Source organism: Apis florea, unplaced genomic scaffold (genome assembly GCF_048593485.1).
Source record: "Apis florea isolate Af1SG1 unplaced genomic scaffold, ASM4859348v1 contig_3496_pilon, whole genome shotgun sequence".
Taxonomy (NCBI): Eukaryota; Metazoa; Arthropoda; class Insecta; order Hymenoptera; family Apidae; genus Apis; species Apis florea.
Genome location: NW_028256773.1, coordinates 5,685,684 through 5,703,239, shown reverse-complemented (window position 1 = coordinate 5,703,239; position 17,556 = coordinate 5,685,684). Strand labels below are relative to the sequence as shown.

The 17,556-nt window shown below is 39.5% G+C and overlaps 3 long non-coding RNA genes across 3 annotated transcripts in view; all 3 read left to right on the top strand.

The window, feature by feature from the left end:
- The window catches only part of LOC147656824 (uncharacterized), a 31,878-nt gene that overhangs the window by 10,812 nt on the left and 3,510 nt on the right, over window positions 1-17,556 (top strand). The window lies entirely within an intron of this gene.
- LOC147656826 (uncharacterized) lies at window positions 4,950-6,536 on the top strand. The gene is made up of 2 exons (XR_015293844.1): window positions 4,950-5,355; window positions 5,450-6,536. It is a non-coding gene; the product is annotated as an uncharacterized LOC147656826 (long non-coding RNA).
- Window positions 15,778-16,518, top strand: LOC147656825 (uncharacterized). The gene is made up of 2 exons (XR_015293701.1): window positions 15,778-16,320; window positions 16,391-16,518. It is a non-coding gene; the product is annotated as an uncharacterized LOC147656825 (long non-coding RNA).

Below are 17,556 nucleotides of genomic sequence, written 5' to 3'. Positions count from 1 at the left end.
TGCCCCGCGATAACCTCCGCATACCGTGGGTCATCGGCTGCCCCCCCTCCTCCACGGATGTCCCTCGTCCAAGCTCTCGCTATTCGGCCTCCTTGGAACCAGGAGCGAATTAAGGTAACACGAGCAAGTTTAAGGGAGGAATTTGCGTTAAGCGGTATGTACCCTTAAGCTCGCTGTCAAAAGATCGTGGTCGGATGGCTTCCCCCCGGAAATTCGTGGATAAACCACCGTCGTTTACAACAACCTCGTGGCGGCTCAGTTTACGCGTATTATACATACTCGTGACTCGAGAGAGTTACTCGAGACGGTGTTAGGCGAGCAAATAAGTTCTTTTTTCTTTCTTTCCAAATTTAAGATTTTATTACGTTATATTTTACATTTTATTACGTATTATTTTCAATTTTGAACCTTTGATGCTACTTTTCGCACGTTCCGTAAGATACGGTGGCGCACGAATCGTTTAAATAGCTTCGACGGTTGATTTGCCAAACTGAAATACGAAACGTAAGCACGTTTGCACGGGACTTGGAAACTCGTGGAGCGCTCCTCGCGGCTCCTCTTAAAAACGAAAGAACGTCGTTTCAGATGGCGCCACGAGCGCGAACTAGTTCCAACTCGGTAGTAAGTTACGATCGTTGGAGAGAAAGAGGAACTTATTTGCACGCCTGATAAGTAAGATATTCAAGTCTGGGAAGTGGCAAGTGAAATTGGAAAAATCTCGGCTCGTGTTCAGAGAATATTATCATCCACGACACACGGCGCATCTTGTGTACCCCTCGAGACGGATACATCCTATCACGGATACGTTTAGAGACGGGAAGAGGCGGGGAATAAAGCCGTGTCCCATCAGCTGTCTCTTTCTTTCTTTCTTTCGTTCCAACCCAGAACATCTCGATCTCCGTTCGTCGTTTCAATTTCAAAAGATTATTCGACAGCTATTTCGAATATTAATAGTACTCGTAACAAAAAAAAAAAAAGGAAAAACAGTGGCAAAGAATCGAAAGCGGTTTCGTTTCTGCGCGTATCCTTTTTTCCCCTCCCCCTCCACTTTGTCGTGTGTCGATTCATAAAACGGATGCACGGATGGAAGAGACAATGGGAACGATGAGCGGGCACGAACGTTAACTGGCTGCGGTATTGTTTCGGCGGAGGCAACTCCGTGATAGGTCACTTCCGCCGATACGGCATCCACATATGGCAAAAGAGGGGAGAGAGAGGGGGGGGGGGGGAATACCAATGCGACATATTCGACGTGGTATAGTAATACGCGCGCGTACACGATGGTTGATCATAGTTTTAAATGGATGCAGCCGAACGGTATTCGAACGCAACTTTTCAAACGTGTGCCGAAAAATGGAACGCGCGAGGAGTGGGGCATTCTCTATTTTTCTTTTTTTTTTTTTTTTTTTTTTTTGGAAGTTTGTTCGGCAAGGGGTGGGTCGTTTTCGCTTTTGATATCTTTGTTCTCCCTTCTTTTTTTTTTTTTTTTTTCCTCCATTCATCCATTGATTCGTACACGTCGGATCCCCTGCCTTCAAAAATTGGGATGCGTTTAATTGCTCGGATCTCGCGCTTGATTTTGGATTGACCGTTTGCGCCCTCCATTCTTCCTCTCGAATTTTTATCCGGCTATTATCCGATATAGTTAGAAGTAGAAATACGACGCGTTATATATAAATTCGAGGTTTTAGTAATGGATATAATTTCTTTCGAAAGAATTTGAAAAAGAAGAGGGAGAGGGAGGATTATAATCTACTCTCTCTTTCTTAACCTACGTTTTATCGTTAGACATATACCTATTTAGTGTAAATTATATTCCAGTTGATCGGTGACCTTCTTAAATATAAATACGAGTGCAAAGGGTTGATAACACGTGGATTACAGCGCGTGATCCTCGAGGAAAGGAAGGATACTTATATAAGGTTAACGCGAACCCGAGGCGGATTACCTTGTAACGAGTTAATGCGTTTTTCGTGCCGCTTATTAGCGACGTCGATCGCATTATGGCGTGTAAAGGGGATTAATAATCCGCGTTAAACATAGCCAACGCCTTTTTGGGAGGGCTGTGTATCAAATATTTCTTGTCGATCGTTTTTAAATATTTTTAATATTTTGAAATTGCACGTTCGATCACGATTTCCCCTTCTTTTTAATTTATATCGCAATCTCTTGATAATGGAAGATAATTGAAAGTATATATCGTGTACGTGAAAATTAACAACAACAAGTTTTTGCACAACATTTCAAGTTCCATGAGATCTGTGGCGATAAAGTTTAAAATTGTTCCAAAATGAAAATTTCATTTCCACTTGTTCTACCGATAAATGTAAATCTACCTAAGTGGAATCGCTCTACTTTCACGTATACTCGAGTTTTATCAAGTCAGGAGGGGGGGAAATTGAGCGGGCACTTCTTTATTCCAGACGAGAGAGTCAAGTAATTTAATCGGTAAATTCTCGCTAATCAACACCTTCACTCGTTCGCGCGAGTAATTTGAACACATCGCAAACGATCGCCAAGTTGAAATATCGATTGGCATAATAACGCGGTGGACAATTTTTAATATCGTCTCGATCAAATTTTGAATATTCGAAACAGTATATTTCGTGTAACAAGTATATATTCTTCCTCCGAGTATCTAGTTGAAAATTCAATATCGGAGTTCGCGGTTATTAGAAATTCAATATATAAGTGAAAACTTTGGGAACAAGAAGGCGATGTGTTTCGTTTAAAAAAAAAAAAAAAAGAAAAAAAAATTGATCCTTGAACTTCAGGGAATGCTTCCACTATACGGGTAAAGTGTGTGCACGCGTTGAGTGTGTACGTAAACCACCGCGAGAACATGTAATTTTCACGTACACGCAACAACAACTTTTCCTTCAACGCGTAAATTTAGAAGTTATTTAGGCGCACGGGTTACACGATTCACCGTGTAATGCTCGCCTTGCAATGTAATATACCTACGCGTGCGAGTATAATAATAAAACACGTTCTCGGCGATGTTTATTCGAGGTAACGCGTTGAAAATTACGTTTAGATGTGGGTAGAACGAAAATTCCACGCGATCGAACGAGAAAAATTCTTTTATCGATTCTTATATTCTTAAACATTTTTATTCCAATTATTTTCTCGTATATACGGGATAAGGAATATCAAAATATGAAATGTAATTCGTTGTCTGTTCATCCCTTTTGCCAAAACGTTTCATCTCACGAATGAAGGTAATATGATATGCTCAAGTGGATTCGTCAAACATTCGTTTGCCGCTTCATTCTTAAAACGACATTGAATTTTAGATAAAAGTAGTAAAAGATTTAGAAAAAATAGAGAGGGAGAGAAGGAAGGAGAAAAAGAATTGGAATCAATCGGTAAAAGACGTCGAGTCGGCTACGAGAAAGCCTCCATTTTATTCTCGATGATCCATCTCTGCTGAAATAGTGGTTTAAACGCACGAGGATCGAAGGAAATTTATACCGGTTCGTGGTATTTCGTGGTATACCGGCAAGAGAAGGAACACGGGCGAATTACGTAGGAGCAAGTGAAACGTAATCTTTCTATCGCGCCTAAGTTTCGCATGAACACTCTCGTTCGAGTTCGCAATTCGTGCCAATTTTTTTTTTTCGTAAAATATTCGTCGTTACCAAGATCGAAAAAAGGATAAGAATGAAATACGAGATAGAGTTAACGACCAATTGGAGGAGAGGAAATAAATTATTCACTAATAAATATTTTACAAAGATAAAGATTCGCGAGAAATTTGAATTTCAAATTCTAAAAAAGTATAATCAATTCTTCTCTTATTTAACCGAAATTTCAAACGTAATAGCCAAAGATAATTAAACGAGTTATATATTTTTATCGCCAACAACTTTCCATTCGTAGTTCCATTGAACCATGATCGTTTCTTTTCACTCGTCCGTAAACGAAACATAAAATATCGATCAAGAAGAAAATCAAGATTGAACCGAATACGAGTCCTGTTTCCGCAAAACCGAGGAGGAATTTGAAAAGGAGACAATCGAAAATTGGCAATCGCGATCCCCGAACCTCGCCGTTTGTTTACACAGAGATTTCGTAGCATCGCCATTTTCGCGATACCAGCGCCGACTGGTGGCATGTTTTTAACGCTGCGCGGCGCTGGAGGAAGGAATCCTTCGGACGGTTACTTTTCACGGTAGAGAAGACAATTTCTTTCGATGCTTCTCCGCGTTAAATCGGCCAGACGGGAGGAGATCGTAATCGGGAGTAATGGCGTCATTGGCACGGACTGACGATACCACCACGCCGCCGGCTCTGTCACGGAAGAGGAGAAGGAATCGGATTATGGTCGGATGTACACGTGATGCGAATAAAGCGGAATAGCTGAATCGTTGATTATACGAAACCTTTCTTGGGAATATGCGGTCCGTGAAATGCGCAATTCCTTAACTTTTACACGCTCCGTTTCCCGTACCGTAACATCAATTTTAGGTAACTATATTTGTTTTCAATGAAGCAAGATGCTAACGAGTAGCAATTGTATATAACTTATATTCTTACTTTAAAACGAATAAGTTTACAAACAATAATTTATCATACACAGTTCTATACATCCAAATTCTTCCATCCACGATACTCGAAAGTTTGTGAGTGAAATAACAATACGCATCAAGATATTTTTAAATAATTAACGAGCAGTGATTACATAGCTTACATTGTTATTTGAAATAAGTTTACAAACAATAATTTATCAGCTCTACATATCCAAATTCTTCCAACGACGATACTCGAGATAGTTTGCAAGTGGAATAATACGATAATTTAAAATTAGCAAGCGTCCATCGAGGCAAGGAGGAGTAATCTCGTTTCGTAAAGCGTCGGTTACCTTTCTTATCGGTCAGCCGCTAACGATCTCGCCTCTTTGTCCCCCCCGCCCCGGTTTTATCGCGGGAACGGGATCTAAAAACACCGGTTTTCACCGCGCGTCTCGCAAAGACGCTCGCGCGTTTCATTCTTATTCCGCTCCTGCTTTGTTCGACATCGGTGTTTTATGCGCCGCGGCTGAATCGTCGCGTCCTCGCACAGGGCGACAGGTGGGGAGAGGGGGGAGTTAGGGGGAAGAGGAGAGGCAAAGAAAGCAAAGAAGAAAAGATTCGAGGAAGTTCCACCGCCGGTCTGTGTCGTGGAACGCGTCGCCTCGATCGTTGAATGCGGGAATTTTTTTTTTTTTTTTTTTTTGAAACAAGTTTTTTTTCCGCGTTTAATCCTTTCAATAATTATCGCGGACCCGTGCCGCGAATTTCAATGAAACGGACCACTAATGGAAATGGCGCAAATCTCGATCGAAATGTTGAGAAGATTGAGTCAAAGGAAGAGGTTAGTTTTTTTTTTTTTTTACTTTTTAGATCAATTGGACGATTCCAAAATTCCACATACTGGAACAACAACAATTTTTCTATTTTCGTTTAAGCAAGAAACGCACAGTTTTAACGGATGAGGAGAAGTGTACGATTAATTCATAACTCAATCAAGATGCATTTTTAAGATCGCGTGCGTAAGGAAACGTCGTGGATCGTCTCGTACGTACGATCACAATAGCTGGAGGGGAGGCAGACTTCTTGGAAACAATAGTCGGTGGAAAACGATGAGAGCCGTGATATATTTCAAAAAGGAGGACCTTGCTACGAAATTCACTGGCTTGGAAAGGGGATTATTGTTTCGTGAAACGAAATTATGCCAGGTTGACAAGCGGGATTTCCTTTCGTCAAAATTTTATCTTTATTAACTTTAATCCTTGACAGCGCGGCGATATTTTGATAAAAACGAAGATGAAAAGTAACGTCGCAACATTTTCACCTTATCCATTTTGCCGAAACAATTTTCTTGTGGGATAACTGACTCGTCGCAGCGTATGCCCGATGACTCGACATTCTCTGCGATGATTAATAGCATTCTTATCGCACACCGATTGATTCGTGAAAAATTTTTGATTCGAGTAAAAAACAAAAGACCATCGTTTCGTTTGAAATTGTGATATTTAATCGTATTGGTCGTAAAAGATTTTCAAAAAGTGTATGTATATTCGTATGATTTATAAAAAAATACACTCTTCACAATGTGTATAACGCACTCGTTGGAAGATGGATTGTAATACCAAGTCACACTTTTCAAACTCGTTACAGAGTGCACACTGAAACTCACACCTGAAATGATTCTTGTAAACTTTTGTGGTTAAATAACACGATACTTTAGAGTTACCTCTTCCCCGACAAATAAGCTGTCCGAGGAGGAGGTCGAACATCCATTTCTAGACACTTTTAGATGTACACATCGATCTAACAATACGTGTTCGAGTGTTTCGAACGCTTGTCTGGTGGTTAAAGTTGCAACGTCTATTAATCAACGACGACTTTTTTTAAAATTCCAACCTTCTTTCTTACGTGATGAAAAATACACAATAAAAAGATCGATATTTTTTTTTTGTTAAACACGTATACCATTTAATTGTTCAGCGCTTTAAAATTTCTGAAACAAATAAAATTTACAATGGAATATTATTATTATCGTTATCTTTCACGAGATACTTTTGCTTCGATTTCTCCTCCTTTCGTTCATCCTTTTTATCTATTTATATCCGCGTGCTTCTTTAAATATATAAAAGAATAATTTTCTAAATGGCGGAGGAAGAATATATTTTTCACTTCATGCCCGATTCGAGCACGTAGCTCATAAAATTTTCATGGGAGAATGAAATGACGCGATCTCTCCGAGGTTGTCCAAGAGCGTTCGAGACGAGGGGAAGAACGCTCGTAGAATCTCGGCGGGCATGCAAGATAGAACGGCCGTGGCCTCGAGTACATGGCAGACAATTTCCTCGAAGGGACACAAGAAGAAAGGCCGGGACCGATGCTTCGCGGTGCGTGTCACTTCCAGAATGCGAGATCGAAAATCAATTTCCGGTAAACGAAACGGAAAACAAGGATTTGACGCGCGGCAATCGTATATATAAAACGGAATGGAAGCAGTAGAAACATGTCTCTCTGTAATCGGTGTTAAGGAAACGGACATTTGGACGAGCGTCGCGCGCCAATTTTTTTTCATCCTAGCCAGAGAGAGAAAGAAAAAGAAAGGAAAGAAATATATATAATCGATATTGCTTCCCGCAATGTATCTTGTTTCTTTCAGAAAAATAACTCTATCCGACTCGAGAACACTATAATCCAAATAAAACTTAGTACAATTAAGAAAATAGTTGGAAGTGTGTATGTATATCGGTTGCTAGAAACTTTATGATCTTTGAACAATCGAAATTCCCTGCCCTACTTTTCCTGCCTGTCTGTAAGCACAACGCGGTTAGTAATAGCGAAAGGGAGAGAAAAAAAGCTGAGTCAGTAACTGACCATCCACACGCGGACGGTGTCGCGATTGACGAATGGGTGGGAGCGAGACGGACAACGAGAGAGAGACACGCGCGAGAACGAGACGGACACAATGGTCGAACACGCTGGAAATTAACGGTCCGCTTTAAACGACGATATCTTGGCAATGGAGAGTCGTATCGGCGTGGTTCGAACGGCATTTTAAAGGGGATGTTCGACTAAAAAAGTAAAAGTTCGATGCAACACGAACGATATATTACTTTGGATTAGTTAATAAAAATGTTTCGTTTTCCGTATATGTATATATTCCACGTGAGAAGGGATTTGATTAGAAGAAAAGATCTAGCTTTTTCTACGTAATAAGAAATGAAAAGTGATAATAGATTTGAAGCGTTAAAGTGTTAAATTTAATTCCAGTTTAATTTCTTTCTTCGTGGAAAAGTTTCGAGTATATTCGAGAAATATTTGTACAACGCTTATCTAGGTTTTCGCAGAAGGACACGATCGTGGAAAGTATAGAATTTATTCTTGGATTGAAAGTTTGATATTACAACAAACAAGTGTATCATAAAATGTGTGCTTGGAAAAATAAAACGTGAAATTTTGATTAATAATATAACGAAAATGATTAAAAGTAATTAAAAGTAATTTCATTTATTCACCATCTAATCCATCTTTATATATATATATAATAAAATCGATGCGTTCGTTTTATTTCTTTTATTTCCTCTTGTATTGTTCTCTGTCGAATGAATCACATTAAATTGAGCGTGAGCGAGCAAATGCCAGAAAGACGAGAGACGAGAGAAGAGGCAAAGTTGACAGAGAAGTTAAGGTAAATAGATAAAGGATAAACTCAATCACAGACGTATCTTGGGAAAATGGCTGATCAGTCTTTGTCTCGTTCTTCGAGTTTTTACCAGGGTAATTCCAGAGAAGAGAAACGGATCACGTTTCTAAAAGCGATTTAAATATTGGTATAGTATAGTGCCATATAAATAGTTGAATTATTTTCTAAAATAATTTTCTCTTCGTTTTCTCCCGAGGATATTATTTTCGAAGCTTTCGAATTTTAATTTCCTCCCATTGATAACGCAACATTTGCATGTCGCAGGGTTTTTATCACTGTTTTTTTTTCCCCGAGCAATTGTTTTGAATTTTCGATGGGGCACACACAACCGATACGAGGCTGCTGGTTTAATATTTATCGGTTAAAAGGGGATCGGTGAAATATTAACGATGAAAAATTGCGCCCGGCTGTTTCACGCTTTCCGATCATAGACCGTTGTTACAGGCTATTAAAGCGGCGCAAACGATATATACGTTGAAATCTCGTTTCGCGTGAAAACACGCGACGACACGTTGTTTATTCCTACGAATATAAACTGTGTTAGGCTCGCAATATCTATCGATGAATAATAAACTACACCGCGATATAATCCTCTGAATATGGATCGAATTTAAAGCGCGATACGTTAGCATATATTTTTATCATTAACTCTTTTTCCATAAACGCCGTGACAAAAACTATTTTTTAACAATGATCGTACAGGGAACGTATTTTAATATTTTTCAATATCTTCGTTGAAAAAAAATTCATTTATTTCAATCGTATTTTTAACGATGTCGAACCGAGCAACGCGCGATCCGTTATCGCGTCGAAAGTCGAGCGCAACCGATCATTGCCGAAGAGAGCCGAAGTGCTTGAACTTATATCCCGAACGAATCTCGAGTAATATAGTATCGCGATCTTTGCCGAATTTTTCCGATCCTGCTCGAATTTATCAGTTCCTAACCTACAATACTTTTTTTAGAAATTGAGTAAAGACACGCACATGATTTTCCTTCCTTATAAGCTCGATCATTGGAGATCACGATTAAGGATATTCAGGACGTTAAAGATTACAAGGGACGTGGTCTATAAAACACGTGCAGTAGTCACGCTCTACTTAACAACGCAGTTAACCAGTTCGTCCACATTGGCGCATAATCGTGACTAGTTTGCGCGGAGGGATATTTAAATAACAAGTTGCTCAATTCCCTCTCTAATCGCACGGACGAACGTTTTTGTCTCTCAACCTCGAGGTGAAATGCGCGTGGGCATTGATTAAGCGAATCTCTATGTATTTTCATGTAATACGATCCATATTTATTGTACATGACATACATTTCTGCTTTAATAAATCACGCTCTAATTGCGATATTTGGAAAAATATTTTGAAATGATACGTATATCTGAGAATAAGAGACGTGTCAATAGTTGCACGGTACAAATATTTCTCGTTGATATAAAATATATATATATATATATATATCAATTTCATCATGAAATATTTAATAAAATAAGATAATAAATATGTCAATATGAATATTTCCAACAAGTTCGGTACAATATTAATTTTCCACTTCAATTCCATTTTATTTCAATATCTGTATAAATTGTACAGTTTTCGATGTATTAAAAATTATACGTGTATCGAAGAAGAGGAGGTGAGTCATCCGTTCGTTATTTCCGTTACGATACAAATAATATTTTCATATAAAAATCCACATAATGATAATACACAAAATAATTCTCGCAAAGAATTCATCATATGTCCCTACAATATGACACAATATAATCACGATAATGCACAAAGCGCAAAGACGCGGCTCTTTGCTCTTTGCGAATATAATTAATTATTCGTTTCCTTCCGCGGAACTGGAAAAGCTGGAAATTTCGCTCGGTTTGACGCGATACCGCAAATTTAATTAAAAATAAATCTATCTAATTTAATTAAAAATAAACCTTCGACCTTCACTGCCATCTCGACACGTCAAAACAAATTAGCATTTTGCGTAATTTATTCGATTAAATTAAAAATTCAATCGTCGAAAATCAAAATAACCATTCAACTCTCTTCAATTGAACAGCAACACTATATTCACGATGCAGCTTACTTGCCCGAGAAATCCTCGAGCAAGATCACTTGGACGGCTCCTCTCGAGCCCCAACTTCTCCCGTACAAGCCTCGAGCAGCCAACCAACCCATCGGCATGCAAAAAACGCCCCAACATCCAACGAACCACGTCCCACTTTTGATCCGTTTCCCGACGAGTCAGCGGCAAGTGTCGTAAATCAAACGAACAAAATTTTAAGCGTTCCCCTCCTCCTCCTCCTGTCCCTGGAATCGTTTCCACGAGTTCTCCATCGCGGGGAAAGTTAAACGCGGTTCCGTTTCCAACCGCGAGAAAATGCGATAAACGAATAAAATAAAATAATAAAATAAAATTAAAAAAAAAAAAAAAAAGGAGAAAAGTAAATTTCATCCATCAGTCAGGCTAAAGGTAAACTCGCCAACCTAATTAAACATTTAAACAGCGAGGAAAAAATATGTTTAAATTTGTTCAAATATTTCATTCGAAACAAAATTTTCATCGCTTTCGACTCGAATTATCACGGTTGTTAAAGAAACAAAAACGGATCACGGTGTTTTAAAAGTTCGAGCGAGAAAGCGTCACGTCTCGTCTACGGGAAAATTTTCAAAATATTATTCATTAACAGTTTTTTTTTTTTGGTATACTTTGGAAACGATCGAGGGAAACTTTCTCGTTTGAAAAATACCAAAAAATTACGAAACGCACAAAGCAGGTGGCTGGCTGCTATATAGCTTGATTCCAGCCTGTCACTCTCTCCCACAAAAGAGGAGGGAAAGGAGGAGGGGAGGGGGGGGGAGGAGCGATTGTTCCCTCGAATGGAAATACGCGCTATAAAGTATCACCACGAAACAGCTCGGCGCGCATTATTGTCGTTCTGGGGCCATTGTTGCCGCCCGCAATAACGTTTCCCTCCACATAAGCAATTAACAACGACGCCCCGTCCCGTCCCCCGATTAATTAGAACCGATAGAAAGAACTCCCTCCCTCTCTCCCTCCCCCCCTCCTTTGTCACCTCGAGATACGAATTTTTTTTTTTTTTTTTTTGAAGAAATTTCATATTCAATTTCGTAATCTCACGCTTACGTTATCCTATTATCTTTGTCTTGATCGTTCGATCAAATTTCTCGAAAAACTTTTTCAATTGTTTCTATTTCAGAAAGCTTGGAGGAGCGAAGAAAAAACTCGCCTTCGCTCGCGGCTCGCCGCCGCCATTGTTGCGTTTGAAAAAAACGGACACGGACGAAGGATCGGCGGCGAGGCGAGGCGAGGCGAAAAGAGGGAGAGAGAGATAAAGATAGAGAGAGAGAAAGAGAGAAGAGCCGACCGTCTTTTCGAAGAGAAGGCTTGGGGACAGGAGTCGAGGCGCATCGGTGCACGGAACGGTGCATAATTAAATCCATCCATAGCGGTTTACCGAACCGTTCGATTCTAATTAGAGAGCGCCGTTCAGGGCTGAGGCGGCGAAAGAACTCGCCTTTTCGTCCATCTCCTACTCGAGACGGTGCAGACAAGTTTCTTTCCACTCCCCTCCCCTCCCTCGCGAGGAAACGGGACGACAAGTTTCTTGCGAATTCCTATCGCTTTGTGGTCGAAGAAGGCAGGGCGAACACGGGCCACGCGAAATACTTCGGGGAAAGAATGAAATCGCCAACCGAACCGTGCCTCCTTTGATAGAATTGATCCCAAGTTTTAATTGCCTCGATCTGAGAGGTGAGACGGAAGTTGTACAAGGGGGCGCAAGTTCGTAGATCGTATCGTTAATTATATAAGTATCTCGTCGAGAGTGACAGGGTATAATTCTACCAATCGAATCTGATGAATGAATACTATTAACGGTCTTATTAACACTCAACATTCGCGATCGATGAACAACGATTTAATCGTTCGTAAATTTTAAATTTTACTTAAATCATTCACGAGACTAAGACGCATATCGACTTCGTAAATAATTCGCACATTTCAAAAATATTTCAAAATCGGTTCGCAAATTTTCAAGCGTGCATTTCACGAATCCAAAAAATATTCACGGCCGATGAACGGCAATTCTTGATCGATTCTCCAACCGTACGACGCAACACATCGGGGACACATTTACGCCCTCTCATCCGTCCGCACTTCGCAGCACCGCATATTTTTCGAATCGCCTCGCGTCTATTCTCCACTATTCCCATTGTCCCTATATACCTTTTACATCCTTTTTTTTTCCTTTTTTTTTTTCCCCTCCCTTACGTTTTATCCATTATATCCACACACACACACACACACACACACGGATACATAGGGAGAGAAGAGAAAAAAAGGAAAAAAATATTCATTTTCCAACCGGCGAAATCAATCGCGATCCCAGAGCCCTCCGTCGACGAAGTTTGCCTTTCCGCCTCTTCCCTCCTCCCCTTCTCCGGATGAAAGCGTTGGGAAATTCGTATCCTCCCCCCACCTCTCCCTCATTCCACGTGACTCCATTCAAAAGCACGGAGGAGGAGACGCCACCCAGTGTCGCATGACGAACGAATTATGAACGTCCTTTGCGCAAACATTTTCTCCACCCTTCTGATAAACGTCACGGCAAATAGACAGTGCAATTACGCGTTTCAGCTAATGAAGCAATCTCCGCCTCGTCCTTGTTATCTCGTCGTTGTTGTATCTCGTTGTCGCGAGATGGCGATGACGGTGGTGATGGTGGTTGTGGTGGTGGGGGAAGAGACGATGGAGGGAGCGAGATGCGCGAGTGTGCACGAAGCGTGTCCGTGAAAGAGAAGGAGGGAGGAAAGGAGTGAGAGGAGGAGGCCGTTGGGTCATATTCAACCATCGAGACGACGGAAGATTTCCCGGAGGCCCCCTCACACTCGCCCAAGAGACAGGGTGAAATGGAATGGCCGCGACAGAGGTAGATTTTCGACAGGCAAAATTTAATAGATAGTTTCGTCCCGAGGATCAACCCGAGACCGCTATAATTAAATTCATTTTCACGGGATTTTCACTTCCCCTGCGAACGTGTGATCCCTACTTTTCCTGTGTTTTTTCGCGCATTCGCGCACGACAGAGAATTGTTGTTTAATAGAAATGGAATATTAATATTTGAAATATTTTTATTATTTTTTTTTTTCAGTCGACTCGCAGTTGTATATTTTAAATAATAATTAATGATTCAAATCTCGATAATGGCAAAATTTTAAGGATAGAAATTTGTTTATGGAGAGATATAGATATATCTTTTTCGTCCCGCCCTGCTTTCGAGCGTTGTAAACGAAATTTCACCGGTTAAAAGATAAACGAAACGTTGCTGGCGGTGGAGTTGTTTGGCGAGTGCTCGCTCTAAGTTTGGACGGTTCTTAATTGAGTAACGAGAGACTGTTAATATCTTGGGGGGAGGGAAGGAGAAGTTTCTGTAAGGAATTGGTGTACATTGGTTGATCACTTTACGGCTAAGTGGAAGGGAAAAATAAAAAGAACGCGAAATGGAGAAACTTTTATCAAAATTGTCCGATTAACGTCATCGAGTCGAGTTAAAATCCAGTGGACGTTCTTTAAATTTTTTAAATGTCTGGCTCGCAGAGTAAAATTCTCAAGATTTATTTTTTCAATGTGCGAAACTGATAGTTTTATTATTTTACTCCCAAAAACGAAGATGTCATAGCTTTGATGAAAATACTGTATTTTTTTTTTTTTTTTTTTTTACTTTTGTTTTGTACTTTATCCTCAAAGATCGAGGATATCTTAACTTTTTGACGAAAACGCTGTGTAAAAAGAGGAACAGCAGTCACAAATTGATCGAATTAATTGAAAAACGACTGCTCGATATCCAAGGTACATTTATCTTAAATTTAATCTTGAATCACGCGCCAATCGCCATATTGCATCCCCCCTCGCTCATCCGATGGGAAAATCAAACGGTCTAATTACAGTTTTGCTCAAAGCGCGAGCTGTAAGAAAGAATCGTCCAACTTTTCCAATTAGTTTTTTAGCAAAAATCGAAGAGGAAATAGGATAAAAAGGGAGAGAAGGAAAGAATTACTTTTTAGCAAATATTTTTTTCGAAAACGTTGACACGAAACTCTTCGTTTCGAGAGTTGCGAAAGTTGAAATTACTCCCTCGCCTCCTCTCCGAGAGAAAGGATCTCAAAATCGAACCTGTCGGGATAGGCGGGTAAATAAAATAAGAGGCAAGAAAATAAAGCGACAAATTCTTCTTTCTTTCTTTTCCTTTTCCCCTCCCTCCTTTCCCGAGTTCAAATTTAAAGCTTTTGAAAAAGTTTTCAGGCTCGGTTAAATTGCATATCTTGAGAGCGATCGCGAGGAAAACTTTTTCGGTAAAAAAGTTTTTTTCGTGAATTATTGCACGTGATTTACGATATCGTTAATTAAAAATGCAAGTTCGTAATCTGCAATTATAAAAATATTATATTATATCGTTCACACGAATATTCTCTTTGAGAAAAATACATATCTCGGTACAAATATTTATTTATACGTAAATTCGTTCGCATATATATTAATCCTGTCACATTTAATTAATAGATATAGAAAAATAGAAATGGAATGGAAATGGAGGAATTTTCGACTCGCGATTCCTTTCGAGACGATTCCTATTACGGGACGGTTTGAGTAACTAAGAGAAATTTCATTGAACGCTTCTTCAGCTCTGAGAGGCGACTTTTAAACGAGTCAGCACGCGGAAACCGAACATTTACCGATTAGCGTTCATCATAGGTTGGCAATTTGGAACGGATTGAATGATTATCGAGCGCATAGGTTATCCTTGCCAAAATGGACTATTGGAAATTACTTAGAAGCTACGGTATATGGAGAGTCCAATCGATCCCTTATACGATATGTATGTCCCTCGCGCATACATATCGTAACGTATACTGTGGCGATTTTCCACTCGTGGCCAGGAGGAATGATCCAAAGCGAATTAGACGGAACAGCAGATCGTAAGGTTTCCAGGTAAGAATGTTTTTCCATCCACCATATTTCACATTGCCGAAAATTATTCGATCTTGGTTTGGGAAAATCAATTTATCCGGAAAAAAGTTACCTAATTTGACAAGGTTCGAACAGAAATAGAGCGATCTTGGAAGAAGTTCGAGGAGAAAGGTGGATAAAATTCGATGCGGGCTATTAGGGGCTCTCTATAACGCTGCTACGTTCGATTAAAGCGAGACCGAAATTCCGGAGGCTATGGACGTAGACGCTTGTTACGCTGCGTTGAACTGCACGTGCTAGGTTCGATATCAAAGTAAGTGGAATTATGGCCACGATTAAACGGCTCCCAACCGTGGTATATTTAATATTTAGAAACGGGCGTTGAGAATATCCATGGCAGAGTTTGGACGTTGAAAAAGTAACTAATAGTTTTAAAAATTAAATCAAGAATAATAAAGGTAGTTCGAATAATTAACTCGATTAAAATGCTTAACCAAACTGAAACTGTCTGTTTAGCTGCTACAATTATTGGGTTTTTTGTTTCTTCGCCACGAGTGTCGCCACGAGTCGAGCCAGTTTATCCAGCCAACTTCACTCTAAACCGTTATTGTACATATATTTCGAGAGTTGTGCATTTCGTGATTTATTTATAAGAAAAATTCGTTCGATTGTGTGTTTTACGGCATATTTTACTTTTTTTTTTTATTAACCGACAAGGTAAGAATGCCGTTCAGGCAAGGAAAAATTTACGCGAAATCTATGGAGAAGGCGTATTAACAAGTGTACATCAGTGTGTCAAAACTTTTCAAAATTTCGTTTCGACGATTTCGACGTTAAAGACGCGTCACGTTTCGGAAAACCGATTGAAATTGACGAAGACGAAATAAAGGCATCGATCGAAGCGAACCGACGAATTTATCGACAACGCGAGAATTTATCGAATTCGACTAGATGTTTCATTGTCAAAAGAAAAAAAAAAGTGTTGAAAAAGAAAGAAAAAACAAAATTATTTTCCAAACGATCCAATATTTCCGATTATTATTATTATTATTATTACTTAAATCGAAAACGTAACTTGATTGTTATTTCTTCGAGAAAGGATCTTTTGTTAGGTTAGGTACGACGATTATGGAAGTGTACACAGTGAACGTTCTAATCATTAATCGTTTCGTTTTTCAATTTCACAGACTGGAATGGAACGAGAATTGTTCAAAATCGTTTCGGACAAATGTGCAATTAATCATTGAAGATCGTGTTTGGCGAGTCGAATTTATTACGGATTGACGGATTATTAATAAACACAATTACCGCGTAATTTCAATCTACCTTTTCGTCGATTGCGTGAAATAATTGATGAATCTTCACCCTTAAAGTTAAATATTTCTGACGATGCCCTGGATCCCGTTTCTCGCTGTTGTGAGACTTTAATTAAAAAAAAGCCAGATTTTCAAATATATCGCGCGAAATATAAACCGCCCGAAAATTAAAAATTTTCCAAAAGATTTTTACGGCTTCGTACATATATATATAAATATATATACACTCATAAATCAGCTTGCTCACGTTTCTTAATTACTATGCTATACATCTTAATTATTACGTAACATCATGCAAAAAAAAAGTGGTCGTATAAATTAACACGATGAAAGAGATATATCATAGGAATTTTGAAACTGTACTTTATTCGTTTCAAATACCACTTCCGTTATGCATCATATTTAACTTATCCTTTACAATTCAAAAGAGAGAGAGAGAGAGAGAGAGAAAGAGAGAAAAAAGATCATGGCGTAGAAAAATCAAATTTTTCCTCGAGCACTCGCATATCGTTAGGTCGACAGTGGTATAGTGTCCACGGTTGTCCAAAGAACAAAAAACAGAAAAGAAAAAAAAAAGTTGGGAAAAATAAGAGAATTCGAAGAAACGAAATAGCCGAATCCGCACACGTCGATACAAATATTTTTTGTATTCTTATCGCGGGAACAGGCGGATACGTGAGACAACTATCGGCGTGAAAACGGGCAATAAATATGCGTGGGACGTTGGCGCGGCGGCGAGGGCCACGCTCGAACCGAAATTCGATCCTGATCCGTTGTCCCCTTCCCCGGTTTACATGCGCAGATACTAGGCGGAAGAAACGGCGGGATCCAGGGCAACAGGATTTATGCAAAATGGGGATTGCGCCCCGATTATCCACGCGAATAGACGGAGAGGTTAATTAGCGGCGGTAGATTGCGGGAAAAATTGTGAAATCACGATGGATACACCGTACGGCTGACCCGAATATTTTTTCGAGAAGCGCGTTAATTTTTCTCGCGAGATTAACATCGATGGAATTAAATTTGCGAAAAATCTT